This window comes from Chanodichthys erythropterus, chromosome 23 (assembly GCF_024489055.1).
Source record: "Chanodichthys erythropterus isolate Z2021 chromosome 23, ASM2448905v1, whole genome shotgun sequence".
Classification (NCBI taxonomy): domain Eukaryota; kingdom Metazoa; phylum Chordata; class Actinopteri; order Cypriniformes; family Xenocyprididae; genus Chanodichthys; species Chanodichthys erythropterus.
The window spans coordinates 20,909,188-20,925,123 of NC_090243.1; positions in this window are offsets into that span (position 1 = coordinate 20,909,188).

Here is a 15,936-nt window from a genome sequence, read left to right on the forward strand (position 1 = left end):
CATAAATAAAGTATTTTATTTCTCATTTGCTGTTGTTGTGCTTTCATACATTTGTTTATCCTCCAGGGTCTTGGAAATTAATAAAATGAATAAAAAGATTTTGGCTTTGACCAATAACTGCTGCCAAAAATGACTGAATTTTAGTAGCATTGAGATATTATGGGATATTTTTGTGTGTGTGTGTGTGTGTATATATATATATATATATATAATTAGTGATTAATCACACACAAAATAGGTTTGCGTTTACATAATATATGTGTGTATACTGTGTATATTTATTATGTATAAATACATGCACATGTATTTATTTAAGACATTTTTATATATATACATGTATATTTATATATAATTTATATATAAATATATTTGTTAAATATATGCATGTGTATGTATATATATTATATAAATACACACATGCATGTATATATTTAACAAAAATATATAATATAAATACATAAATATACATGTATATACATATACACATAAATATACACTGAACACTCATGTAAAACTAATATGGCATGCAATTAATCACGATTGATTGTTTTACAGCACTATATATATTTTATATATTATATATATATATATATATATATATATATATATACATACATATTTTTAGTTTGTATTTTCATTTTTATTAACGTGTCAGTAATTTTGTTGTTTTTGTCATTTTTATTAGTTATTGTTTTGTTTTTTCTTCTAATATATCTGTATATTTTTTATTTCAGTTTTGGTTTTAGTACATCAACTTTAACTAAATGAAACTAGCTGAAATAAAATGTTTTTTAGATTTAATTTTCTGTTAACTATTTTAAGTTTATATATATATATATATATATATATATATATATATATATATATATATATATATTATAGTTTTAGTTAACTATAATAAGCCTGATATTAAATTAAATTTCATAATTAATTAACACTGTTATTTTCTCAGTTTGATGCTGCTCTGAACAGTCTGTATTATATAATGCGCTATAGATATGAATGTAAATTGTATCTCGCCCACTAGTCAGTATAAATGTTTCCAGTTATTCTTTGTAAGTGCTTTACAGGATCATCATTGAGTCACAAACAGCTGTAAATGTCACTGCTTTCTTCATGAACATGAATGAGAGGCTGTTGTTGTTGTGTTGCTGTTAGTTTTGCATGAGTGATTTGATTTGATCTTAAAATCAATGTCTTCAGCGCTCAGGGTCTCGTCTCGTCCGGTCTGATGAAGGACTCACATAAATAACTCGATCTCATCTCGCCGCAGCTGCACTGAACTTCCTGACAGAAGTCGCATGTAATTGTGTTTGACGTTCAGATTGCGGCGCAGTAAAACAGGAGATGTCTGAGGCTGTTGTCAGATCGACACTTTTTGTGTTGGTCTTCTGTATCTGACCTCTGACCCCAGAGCAGTGTCATACATCAACAGGTTTTGTTTTATTGACATCTGATGCAGATAAAATGCAAACGTTAATAAAACAGAAAGATTTAATTGTTTATATTAAAGGGCATTTAGTTCTGTTATGAGGAACATTTGATAGCTTTAGTCATTTACAGTCTGAACAAGTATGACTTTACATAATTATGTTACTGTAAAATCAAATCAGCATCAAACACAAAAGAAGCTGTACATAAAATCAAAAGAACCACTGCTATTATTAATGGACAGTCACATGTTTAGTTTTGGAGTCGTGTAGCATCTTTGCGTTGAGCTGATTTTTTAGTGTATTTAATTTAGAAATCTATTCATATTAGTTTAATATAAGTTTATTTACACTTCTGTTTACTAGGAGGTTGGTAAGATGTGTTGTGAGTGGTTGCTAAGGTGTTCTTGATGGTTGCTAGGTGGTTGGTTGGTGGTTGGGTTCCTAAGGGGTGCAGGGTGGTTCATTTGAGGTTGCTGAGATGTTCCGGTTGTTAAGATGTTTTGGGTGATTGCTAGGAGGTTACTAAGCTGCAGATGGTTGCTAGGAGAATGCTAAGGTGTTCTGGATGGTTGATCAGAGGTTACTATGATGTTCGGGGTGGTTACTAAGGTGTTCTAAGTGGATGACAGGACATTGCTAAGGTGTTCTGGATGGTTGCTAGGAGGTTTCTAAGATGTGGGTGGTTACTAGGAGGTTGCTAAGACGTTCTAAGTGGATGATAGGACATTGCTAAGGTGTTCTGGATGGTTGCTAGGAGGTTTCTAAGATGTAGGTGGTTGCTAGGATGATGCTAAGGTGTTCTGGATGGTTGATCAGAGGTTGCTATGATGTTCGGGGTGGTTACTAAGGTGTTCTAAGTGGATGACAGGAAATTGCTAAGGTGTTCTGGATGGTTGCTAAGAGGTTTCTAAGATGTAGGTGGTTGCTAGGAGGTTGCTAAGGTGTTCTAAGTTGATGATAGGAACTTGCTAAGATGATGTTCTGGCTGGTTCCCAAGATATTCTGGATGGTTGCTAGGAGGTTGCTAAGATGTTCTGGGTGGTTGCTAGGAGGTTTATAAGATGTTGTAGGTGGTTGATCGGAGGTTGCTATATTATGGGTTATGTTGCCAGGAGGTTGCTAAGGTGTTCTAAGTGGATGATAGGAGGTTGCTACGATGATGTTCTGGGTGGTTGCTAGGAGGTTTCTAAGATGTAGGTGGTTGCTAGGATGATGCTAAGGTGTTCTGGATGGTTGATCAGAGGTTGCTATGATGTTCGGGGTGGTTACTAAGGTGTTCTAAGTGGATGACAGGACATTGCTAAGGTGTTCTGGATGGTTGCTAGGATGTTTCTAAGATGTGGGTGGTTACTAGGAGGTTGCTAAGACGTTCTAAGTGGATGATAGGACATTGCTAAGGTGTTCTGGATGGTTGCTAGGAGGTTTCTAAGATGTAGGTGGTTGCTAGGATGATGCTAAGGTGTTCTGGATGGTTGATCAGAGGTTGCTATGATGTTCGGGGTGGTTACTAAGGTGTTCTAAGTGGATGACAGGAAATTGCTAAGGTGTTCTGGATGGTTGCTAAGAGGTTTCTAAGATGTAGGTGGTTGCTAGGAGGTTGCTAAGGTGTTCTAAGTTGATGATAGGAACTTGCTAAGATGATGTTCTGGCTGGTTCCCAAGATATTCTGGATGGTTGCTAGGAGGTTGCTAAGATGTTCTGGGTGGTTGCTAGGAGGTTTATAAGATGTTGTAGGTGGTTGATCGGAGGTTGCTATATTATGGGTTATGTTGCCAGGAGGTTGCTAAGGTGTTCTAAGTGGATGATAGGAGGTTGCTACGATGATGTTCTGGGTGGTTGCTAGGAGGTTTCTAAGATGTAGGTGATTGCTAGGATGATGCTAAGGTGTTCTGGATGGTTGATCAGAGGTTGCTATGATGTTCGGGGTGGTTACTAAGGTGTTCTAAGTGGATGACAGGAAATTGCTAAGGTGTTCTGGATGGTTGCTAAGAGGTTTCTAAGATGTAGGTGGTTGCTAGGAGGTTGCTAAGGTGTTCTAAGTTGATGATAGGAACTTGCTAAGATGATGTTCTGGCTGGTTCCCAAGATATTCTGGATGGTTGCTAGGAGGTTGCTAAGATGTTCTGAGTGGTTGATAGGACATTGCTAAGATGTTCTGGGTGGTTGCTAGGAGGTTTATAAGATGTTGTAGGTGGTTGATCGGAGGTTGCTATGTTATGGGTTATGTTGCCAGGAGGTTGCTAAGGTGTTCTAAGTGGATGATAGGAGGTTGCTACGATGATGTTCTGGGTGGTTGCTAGGAGGTTTCTAAGATGTTGTAGGTGGTTACTAAAATGTTCTAGGTGATTGACTGGAGGTTGCTATGATGTTCTGGGTGAGTGTTAGGAGGTTGCTAAGATGATGTTCTGGCTGGTTACTAAGGTGTTCTGGATGGTTGCTAGGAGGTTTCTAAGATGTAGGTGGTTGCTAGGAGGTTGCTAAGGTGTTCTAAGTGGATGATAGGAGGTTTCTAAGATGTTGTAGGTTGTTGCTAGGAGGTTGCTATGATGTTCTGGGTGGTTGCTAGAAGTTTGGTAAGGCATTCTAACTGGATGATAGGAGGTTGCTAAGATAATGTAAAGGGTGGTTGCTAAGGTGTTCTGAGTGGTTAATAGGACATTGCTAAGGTGTTCTGGGTCATTGCTAGGAGGTTGTTAAGATGTTCTAAGTGGATGATAGGAGGTTGCTAAGATGATGTTCTGGGTGGTTTCTAGGAGGATGCTAAGGTGTGCTGAGTGGTTGATAGTACATTGCTAAGGTGTTCTGGGTCGTTGCTTGGAGGTTGCTAAGATGTTTTGGTCGGTTGATTGACAGATTTTTTTTAACCTGTTCCACTTAATATTTTTGCATCACTGATTACAGACCTTCATCTGTAGCTGCTTAGACAGAGATGATGTTGTGCATTATGCTCTTCATTCACACAACACCTCTGGACCTTTCAGCACGGCCAGCATACATAAAAGACTTTAAACCGTCCTGTTTAACAGTGATTCCCACATGAGAATACACTTCTTTATATGAATATGTGGGTCACGTTGAAGGCCAAGGATATGTAAATGCACAGATAACAGATTAGTTTGCAGGATTTGTTTTTCAGTCCAGATAAATCATGCTGTGTGGTGAAGAATCGCTGCTGTCCGTACAGTATCGTAGCATCAGATGCGTGTGTTGTTAACCCAGTTACACAGAGAGAAATACAGCTCCCATGATTCCACAGGGCTATTTTCACCCTTCCCTCCCATGACTCTCTGCTGTGGCTGCGTCAGCGTTCTGTGCCACAGCGAGACAGTGATCAAGCGCCAGACACTTTCTGCAAACGAGTCACATTCGAAGTTTGTTTGCCAGCATGGCAATTTTAGTAAGATATTCCTCTCCCCAACAGAAATCTTTCCAAAGACTTTCTGCTTTTCTGGAAGTCACCTTCCTCCGCTGTTGTGCGGGAACGGCACATTTTTCTCTTGCTTTGCAAATCGGAACTCGGTGTTCCAGAAATTAACATTGATTTTTTTTTTGCTCTTGTTTTTGTAGAAACAGGGAAGCGTTTCAGTTGTGGTGATGAGGTTCGGTTAGAAGTCTTACAGGTCGTGTTTCTTATTTCTTCACAGGAAAATTTCAGGTTCAACACAAGTTATGCTTTAAACATTTGCAGAATAATGACAACAGCAAGTGACCTGCAATGAACAATAAAATACACTATACTAAACTATAGCCAGCAGACTTAAAAGGAGGTTGCTAAGATGATGTTCTAGGTGGTTGCTAGGAGGTTGCTAACTAAGATGAGATTTATATTGCTTAATAAATTACTGATTTATTAACAAAAAATCTTACCTTATATCTCACTATATATATATATATATATATATATATATATATATATATACTTACTGTACCTTACTGTTTTTTCTGCTGTGATAATCATCATTATTTCACAAAATTGCTGATGATTGATCTTGATCTTGAAGCTAAACATCGTTTTTTTGTTTTGATTTGTTTTGTGTGTAAATTCACGAGAGTCATCAGTCTCTGTGTGTCTGATTTCATCTGAATCCCTGGAGCTTTAGATGAACAATAATCAACGCACATCCGTTCATCTTCTGCTTGTGTTTTCATGTGTGTTTCAGTGTTCAGACGGCATGCATTAACCGCAGGCGTGTGGTTGGGTAACATGCCACAGCGCATCTGATCACGGATCAGCTCCAGACTGAAGCATCTTCGCTGACGGCACCAGAAAACACTGTCTGAGGACCAGGAAATGAAGCACGTCGCTTCCGCTTGCATGCACCCGACGCTTAATCTGGGTTCATCTTTAGGTTGTCTGTGTTGTCGTTCACCTTTTACCTTTATTTATATAGTGCTTTATACGTTACAACACAGATTGTTTCAAAGCAGCTTCATAGTATTAAGCAGCAAATTATAAGACAAATTCTGTTGTAAAGCAACTCTAAAAAGACAATAATGTTGATTCAGTTTAGTTCAATAGCTTGTGTCTGCTATAGAATGATAAAGTAAAAAAGTCAAAATTCTGACTTTTTTCCTCACAAATGCGAGTTTATAAATCAAATAACATTATAACTCAATTCTGACTTTATCTCTTGCAATTATGACTTTATAACTTACACAATTGTGAGAAATGAACTCGGAATTGCAAGACAAAAGTCAGAACTGTAAGATATACTTGCAATTGCAACTTGTCTAATAATTTCACTTCTCAGAATTGCGAGTTTATGTCATGCAATTCAGACTTTATAACTCATAATTGTGAGTTTTATATCACGATTCTTGAGATAAAAGTCACAATTACCTTTTAATTTTTTATTCTAAGGTAGAAACTAACACCTTTCACGCAGTAATCCCAGTAAATTACCGTAAATTTACCATTTTGTGTCATGACAAATCGGGTCTTCCCTCAAAATCGGGTCTCCACAAACTACATGAATGATATTAACTTAAAATACACATAGCTTACTATATAATGTATAAGAAAACAAATTGATGCATGATAAAAGCAATTGAACGTAATTGACATTATTGATTTGTTTTATTTATAACTGAAATACTTGGACATTTAACACTTAATTTAACACAATTACATTAAAGATGATTTAGAATATATTTATGGTATATGCAAATGCTTGTATAAATTAAGCTATTAGGCTAATCTGCTTGTTAACTAATACAGACATAAATGGTCATTATAACATAGTTGAAATAGCACTTATCATAACATTATTTTGTAGGAGGTCAGTGGTCGCGCCGGCGCGATAACACCTCGGTTTTTCTTACCAGTGCAAAAGAGACTCAAAATGCTCTGTCAGTTTTGGATATACAAATAAGAGTTACACATTGTTAGAAACTGTGGAATGTCTTCTTCTTCTTTTGTTGTTTTTTGCAAAATAAAGAAAACTAACATGATGTGTGAGCCGCAGTCTCTTTCTCAATTAAGTCCATTACAGTCGTTAGAAAATGAACTGTAAGTTCATGAAAACTAATCACACAAACATGAGACATATATCTAAAGAAATGTTGAAATGTCAGGTTTTAAATCAGTGCAAGTCAAATCAGAAAAAAATATTCTCTGTTTATGTAATCTCTTTGAAAAAAAGAGATGTCAGTTGTTCGCGAGTCACCTCATTATCCACTAATGTGCGCGCACTATTCAGACGCAAATTCCGAGGTGATCCATGCAACGGAGTGAACACCCGCATCAGCTTTAAAAAAATGCATCAATGCATAACGATATAGCAATTTGAACCACTGGGATCGTTTGGGGAGCAATTGGAGACCTGATTTCAGGGGGTATCAAATTTGCCACTACACCGGACGTGCTACATTCACCATTCAGTTGCGTCGCTTCCCTGTTAGTAGAGATAGTAAAGTGCCTATCATATGCATACTTAAGAATCTCGCCGGAAGTAGTAGGTCATCTGGGTACAGTTTGCCTACTCTTTTATGAGTACTATGAATTCGGGCATACTTCTTTTGTCACATACTGTATTTTGCCTACTATGTAGTAGGAAAGTATACAATTTCTTTATGAACTCGGCGCGTTCGGACCTCGTACATCCTCATAATCTTCATTCTTTGTTCACACACAGCATCATAACGGGTAATGTTACAACTTCTCATATGGTAAATTGCCAGAACCTGTGTTTTTGAAAAGATCGTGACCACTTAACAGTAATTTACCGTTAATTTACCAGTAAAACTGTATGCGAGAAAGGGGCTATTATATGTTGCTAAATTTTTAATCATTACACAAATTTGATTGGGATATAAAGCAGCTCTGCAGTCATTTTCAGTTGGTTCGTGACCATTATTTCTGTCCTTATTTGACCATGAAGAAAAAACACATCATTTATAGCTACAGTCTTCAGTCTCTTTTATTTGCGCTGCTGTTGATCTCTCTCTGCAGCGGCTCTTTGAGGACACCAGACTCTCCTCGGCTCAGAGGACTTGATCCCGACGTGACCGCGTGTGTCTTTTCAGCCTGTTGTTTCTCCTCTGACCTACTGACCTTCATAAAGCGACTCCAGCGTCCAGCCTCATACTTCACCGGAGAGCGGAAGCTTATTTACAGCCTTATTGCACACATGAATTAAACAGTGGGAACATTATTAATCAATCACACACAGTGTTTGCAAGGATGTTTCTACAGTATGTGTTAGTTATGGTGTTCTGGGTCATTGCCATGGCACTTCAATGTGGTTTCCAGGTGGTTTTCTTACTGCAGGATGACTCACACACTTTGATGATCACATCACTAACACTAAATATAAACAATAATAATAGTGGTGCTTGAAACACACTGACATTGATCACATCTGTATGTATGTAAAGGTCATCTGCTGTGTGTTGAATTCTTCTGCGTCTTTATTACGTATGTAAAATAGGGCAGAAAAGCTCTTGTTTAGGAGCTGCCATCCTTTACCCCATTTTTTTCCCGCTGTGCAGGACAGTTTTGCCCAATTAAATTGATGTATGGAGCGCGCGTGCACACCTGCTGTACGTTTGATTTGTAACACACTCGCTGTGTGTTCTCGGATGTTGTTTGTGTTCACAGCTAATGTGGAGTAAGACACTTCCGCTCAGAAAAATACAAGCTGCTCTTTCATTCCTCTGAATCGCATGAGTCACTAGAATGACGACTTGTTCTGTGAACGCACGGCCGCTAATGCGTCTTCTCCAAAATGCATCTTTCTGAAAAATTGACTTTGTGGGGTGTAATGCGTCTGGGGTGTAAAATTAAAAATGCTGAGCAGGCGTGTTTGAGAGTCAGATATGACTGGAATGGCTGGATTGAGTTTGGCCCTTCGATAGCAGCAACAAAAAATTAAATAAATAATAAAATATAATATTAATAAATCTATAAAAATGTATATATATATATATATATATATATATATATATATATATAACAAAAACTTAAAATATATATTATTTAAAAAAGTTCTTAAATTATAATTATATTAAAGATTAATGATAGTATATGCAAATGAACAATGTTTACTCATTCTCTGTGTTTCACCAAAATCTGCCAGTTGGCGCGTTTTGCTATCTATTGGCTTTTGTGAAAGCTACAGATTATACTTCTGCATTTTTGTATTTCCGCCCACAGACTGTCAGATCATCACAGGGTTATTAACAGAACAGTTATTATAAGAGTAGGTTTATCACTGAAAATTGTATTGTACTTTGTCTACTGTTTAAACAGCATTATGGTAAAAATGGAACTGAGGTTTCTCAGATGTATTGCGTCTTGGCGTTCTCTCCATATTTATGATTCTTTGCAGCCTTTATCTGCTGCCTACAACATGCTGGATCCTTCACTGGAAACTGAAATTAACTCAACTCACTTCCGCTAAACATTTACTCTTTGAATTCTTGCACACAGGAACAATACAAGTCAACACCGTTATGAATAAAAGTTTGCTAAGTATTTCCTACTAAAGCAAGGAGGTATTTGACAATTGTATCAGCATGCCCAATGCATTATATATATATATATATATATATATATATATATATATAATGTATATATGTATATGTATGTATGTATATATATATATATATATATATATATATATATACAGTGGTATGCGAAAGTTTGGGAACCCCTTGCAGAATCTGTGAAAATGTGAATAATTTTAACAAAATAAGAGCGATCATACAAAATGCATGTTATTTTTTATTTACTACTGTCCTGAGTAAGATATTTTACATAAAAGATGTTTACATATAATCTACAAGACAAAAAAATAGCTGAATTTATTAAAATATCTCCGTTCAAATGTTTGGGAACCCTTGATTCTCAATACTGTGTGTGGTCATCTGATGATCCACGACTGTTTTTATGTTTTGTGATGGTTGTTCATGAGTCTCTTGTTTGTTCTGAGCAGTTAAACTGAGCTCTGTTCTTCAGAAAAATCCTCCAGGTCCTGCAGATTCTTCAGTTTTCAAGGATTTTTTGCATATTTGAATCCTTTACAGCATTGATTTTAAGATCCATCTTTTCACACTGAGGACAACTGATGGACTCAAACACAACTTTTAAAAAAGGTTCAAACATTCACTGATGCTCCAAAAGGAAACACAATGCATTAAGAGCCGGGGGTTGAAATATATATCAGATACCAATGCATTTACTCTAGTAATACACAGTTCAGGTTGCATGATAAATAACGTCTATTCATCTCTGTGAGATTTGTCTCTAATAAGGTTGTGTGTGTGTGTGTTTTTGTGGCAAACAGGAGGTTGTGTAGCGCTGGGTCACCGCTGCCCTCCGGGAGAATAAGCTCATCCTCTCCTGGTGTCCAGGGACCTCATCAGATCCTGCTGTCATGGCAACCATATACACCAAACACTGGGTTCATGGACCGACACTCATCACAGCCCAATAAAGATACAGAGAGAGGAAATGATTGTCCTCGTCTTTATTCACAGTGAGTTTTTAACATTGTCAAATGATACTGTACTGTGACTTAAACACCCTCACAAACATGCATGAACTCATCCACATGTTGTTCCAAACCCTCTGAGCAAGAGGCCTTGTTTTGCTCTCGAACATTCAGAGATGCTTTCCTGGCTCGATAAACAGGGGTTTACATTACTAAAGCATCGATAATCATTACACATCACATATACACACTCATCCTGTAATGCACATGCTGTCCATTTCCTGTCCAGGCCTGAAGAGTGATGCTAATCGCAGTGAGTGCTCATGGGAAGGACTCGTTTGAGATCAGCCATGACCAAAGGCCAGATGAGACTTCAACTTCCTCCATCTGTCCCTCTCACTTCCTGAGTGCTAAATGCTCTTAGATGACTTTCATTTAATTTTTGGGGCATAGAAGTTTTCTCTGCCACATTCAGGCTTTTAGATGCTTTAAAATGTGACTTAACAGTTACAGAAAGTCCAAAAACTGTTTCGTTTATAGATGTGCTTTCAGCCTCGGCTGTCATCTTAGACTATATTGATTTTTTTTTTTTAAATCCTCGATTGCAATATGATGGTGTCGATTAACTGACAAAATAATGGAAATGGTGCATTCCAACGACAAAAACTGCATTGTTAGACCAAAGGCTGTTAAACCATTCCATCATTTATGAGACAACACTTCTCCGGCATTGAAGGAATTTTCCTTCATTTATGAGACAACACTTCTCCGGCATTGAAGGAATTTTCCTTCATTTATGAGACAACACTTCTCCGGCATTGAAGGAATTTTCCATCATTTATGAGACAACACTTCTCCGGCATTGAAGGAATTTTCCTTCATTTATGAGACAACACTTCTCCGGCATTGAAGGAATTTTCCTTCATTTATGAGACAACACTTCTCCGGCATTGAAGGAATTTTCCTTCATTTATGAGACAACACTTCTCCGGCATTGAAGGAATTTTCCTTCATTTATGAGACAACACTTCTCCGGCATTGAAGGAATTTTCCTTCATTTATGAGACAACACTTCTCCGGCATTGAAGGAATTTTCCTTCATTTATGAGACAACACTTCTCCGGCATTGAAGGAATTTTCCTTCATTTATGAGACAACACTTCTCCGGCATTGAAGGAATTTTCCTTCATTTATGAGACAACACTTCTCCGGCATTGAAGGAATTTTCCTTCATTTATGAGACAACACTTCTCCGGCATTGAAGGAATTTTCCTTCATTTATGAGACAACACTTCTCCGGCATTGAAGGAATTTTCCTTCATTTATGAGACAACACTTCTCCGGCATTGAAGGAATTTTCCTTCATTTATGAGACAACACTTCTCCGGCATTGAAGGAATTTTCCTTCATTTATGAGACAACACTTCTCCGGCATTGAAGGAATTTTCCTTCATTTATGAGACAACACTTCTCCGGCATTGAAGGAATTTTCCTTCATTTATGAGACAACACTTCTCCGGCATTGAAGGAATTTTCCATCATTTATGAGACAACACTTCTCCGGCATTGAAGGAATTTTCCTTCATTTATGAGACAACACTTCTCCGGCATTGAAGGAATTTTCCTTCATTTATGAGACAACACTTCTCCGGCATTGAAGGAATTTTCCTTCATTTATGAGACAACACTTCTCCGGCATTGAAGGAATTTTCCTTCATTTATGAGACAACACTTCTCCGGCATTGAAGGAATTTTCCTTCATTTATGAGACAACACTTCTCCGGCATTGAAGGAATTTTCCTTCATTTATGAGACAACACTTCTCCGGCATTGAAGGAATTTTCCTTCATTTATGAGACAACACTTCTCCGGCATTGAAGGAATTTTCCTTCATTTATGAGACAACACTTCTCCGGCATTGAAGGAATTTTCCTTCATTTATGAGACAACACTTCTCCGGCATTGAAGGAATTTTCCTTCATTTATGAGACAACACTTCTCCGGCATTGAAGGAATTTTCCTTCATTTATGAGACAACACTTCTCCGGCATTGAAGGAATTTTCCTTCATTTATGAGACAACACTTCTCCGGCATTGAAGGAATTTTCCTTCATTTATGAGACAACACTTCTCCGGCATTGAAGGAATTTTCCTTCATTTATGAGACAACACTTCTCCGGCATTGAAGGAATTTTCCTTCATTTATGAGACAACACTTCTCCGGCATTGAAGGAATTTTCCTTCATTTATGAGACAACACTTCTCCGGCATTGAAGGAATTTTCCTTCATTTATGAGACAACACTTCTCCGGCATTGAAGGAATTTTCCTTCATTTATGAGACAACACTTCTCCGGCATTGAAGGAATTTTCCTTCATTTATGAGACAACACTTCTCCGGCATTGAAGGAATTTTCCTTCATTTATGAGACAACACTTCTCCGGCATTGAAGGAATTTTCCTTCATTTATGAGACAACACTTCTCCGGCATTGACTAAATTTTACATAATTTATGAGACAACACTTCTCCGGCATTGAAGGAATTTTCCTTCATTTATGAGACAACACTTCTCCGGCATTGAAGGAATTTTCCATCATTTATGAGACAACACTTCTCCGGCATTGAAGGAATTTTCCTTCATTTATGAGACAACACTTCTCCGGCATTGAAGGAATTTTCCTTCATTTATGAGACAACACTTCTCCGGCATTGAAGGAATTTTCCTTCATTTATGAGACAACACTTCTCCGGCATTGAAGGAATTTTCCTTCATTTATGAGACAACACTTCTCCGGCATTGAAGGAATTTTCCTTCATTTATGAGACAACACTTCTCCGGCATTGAAGGAATTTTCCATCATTTATGAGACAACACTTCTCCGGCATTGAAGGAATTTTCCTTCATTTATGAGACAACACTTCTCCGGCATTGAAGGAATTTTCCTTCATTTATGAGACAACACTTCTCCGGCATTGAAGGAATTTTCCTTCATTTATGAGACAACACTTCTCCGGCATTGAAGGAATTTTCCTTCATTTATGAGACAACACTTCTCCGGCATTGAAGGAATTTTCCTTCATTTATGAGACAACACTTCTCCGGCATTGAAGGAATTTTCCTTCATTTATGAGACAACACTTCTCCGGCATTGAAGGAATTTTCCTTCATTTATGAGACAACACTTCTCCGGCATTGAAGGAATTTTCCTTCATTTATGAGACAACACTTCTCCGGCATTGAAGGAATTTTCCATCATTTATGAGACAACACTTCTCCGGCATTGAAGGAATTTTCCTTCATTTATGAGACAACACTTCTCCGGCATTGAAGGAATTTTCCTTCATTTATGAGACAACACTTCTCCGGCATTGAAGGAATTTTCCTTCATTTATGAGACAACACTTCTCCGGCATTGAAGGAATTTTCCTTCATTTATGAGACAACACTTCTCCGGCATTGAAGGAATTTTCCATCATTTATGAGACAACACTTCTCCGGCATTGAAGGAATTTTCCTTCATTTATGAGACAACACTTCTCCGGCATTGAAGGAATTTTCCTTCATTTATGAGACAACACTTCTCCGGCATTGAAGGAATTTTCCTTCATTTATGAGACAACACTTCTCCGGCATTGAAGGAATTTTCCTTCATTTATGAGACAACACTTCTCCGGCATTGAAGGAATTTTCCTTCATTTATGAGACAACACTTCTCCGGCATTGAAGGAATTTTCCTTCATTTATGAGACAACACTTCTCCGGCATTGAAGGAATTTTCCTTCATTTATGAGACAACACTTCTCCGGCATTGAAGGAATTTTCCATCATTTATGAGACAACACTTCTCCGGCATTGAAGGAATTTTCCATCATTTATGAGACAACACTTCTCCGGCATTGAAGGAATTTTCCTTCATTTATGAGACAACACTTCTCCGGCATTGAAGGAATTTTCCTTCATTTATGAGACAACACTTCTCCGGCATTGAAGGAATTTTCCTTCATTTATGAGACAACACTTCTCCGGCATTGAAGGAATTTTCCTTCATTTATGAGACAACACTTCTCCGGCATTGAAGGAATTTTCCTTCATTTATGAGACAACACTTCTCCGGCATTGAAGGAATTTTCCTTCATTTATGAGACAACACTTCTCCGGCATTGACTAAATTTTACATAATTTATGAGACAACACTTCTCCGGCATTGACTAAATTTTACATAATTTATGATACGCTTCTTCGGAATTTTCTGGCTTTCTGTGTTTTCACTGTTATACAGTAGGGGGCACTATTACACATCTTCTGAAAGAGTACGGAATCTCTGGATCAAAGCAGACAAAAGACAAAAAAGGAGCAGAAACAAGCGATAAAAGCATTGTTTATGCATGTTGTAATCTTTGGGGGGAAAAAAAATATTTTCTCAGCTTATTAAATGTAGCTTTTTTATGAAACGTGCCTCCATTCAAGTGTTGATAAAAAAGAATGCATGAAGCTGATCTTAAAGGCTATTGTTCACTTAGTCTATTTTTATTACCACAGAAACATTTATCCGATTACTCGATTACTAAAATAATCATTAGTGGCAGCTAGTTATAATCATGTTGATGATTTGCTTGCAAAATTCCTTACAAAAGAATTTATTTTTCAGTATGTGTAGTTGGTTAAAAGCCTCACGTCCTGCAGTCTGTTCACAGACCATCTAATGCATGTTGCACAAAAACGCTGAGAGAAAATCTGAAGTTTACAGATTACTGAAATAAAAGTATCTGCTAAATGTCCAAAAATGGAGGTTCTCTGAGGACTTGTTTTGTTAGGGTTGTCAGCGTGACATCTTTCAGATAAACAGGCGTGGCTGGATTGATATTTCAGGCAGAGGACATGCAGGGCGTTGTGAAATGTTGCTTTTAAGTGAGTTGCTTTCTCTGCCTTTCCCATTTATGCTTTTACAGATGGAGTGCCAATCATATCAATCCTGTTAGATGGAATAAACAGCCTCCGTCTCACCAGCTCATGATATCTCTCTCGCTAACAGTACTGAGTACATTACAGTACATACCTGAGCCATGAAAGCATCAGCCATCAATAACATCCTCATCATCACTACAGAGAAGAGCACTCAGAAGTGAAGTGTGCAGATAGCATCACGGAAAGCTTTGGTTCATAGCGAAAAAGAAAGCAGAAAGTGCAGTGAAAACAAACAAAATTTTTTTTTTTTTTCGCCATGCATTGTTTTATTTTCTGTTTTCTTTGACGTTGTGCAAAGTTGCATTTGTTTGTTGAAAAACAGTAAAACTGTCATTTTATTATATATATTATATAAATATTATTACAATTTAAAATGTTTCTATTGTAATATATTTTCAAATGTAATTTATTTCTGTGATGGCAAAGCTGCTATTTTATATTGTAATAATATTTCACAATATCACTGTTTTTACTGTATTTTTTTATCATATAAATGCAGTATTTGTGAGCAGAAGAAACTTTCAAAAACATTTGTATAAAATTTGAATTATTCTAAACTTTTGACCGCCAGTGTATATAAATGACTCAACTTATATTGCAACT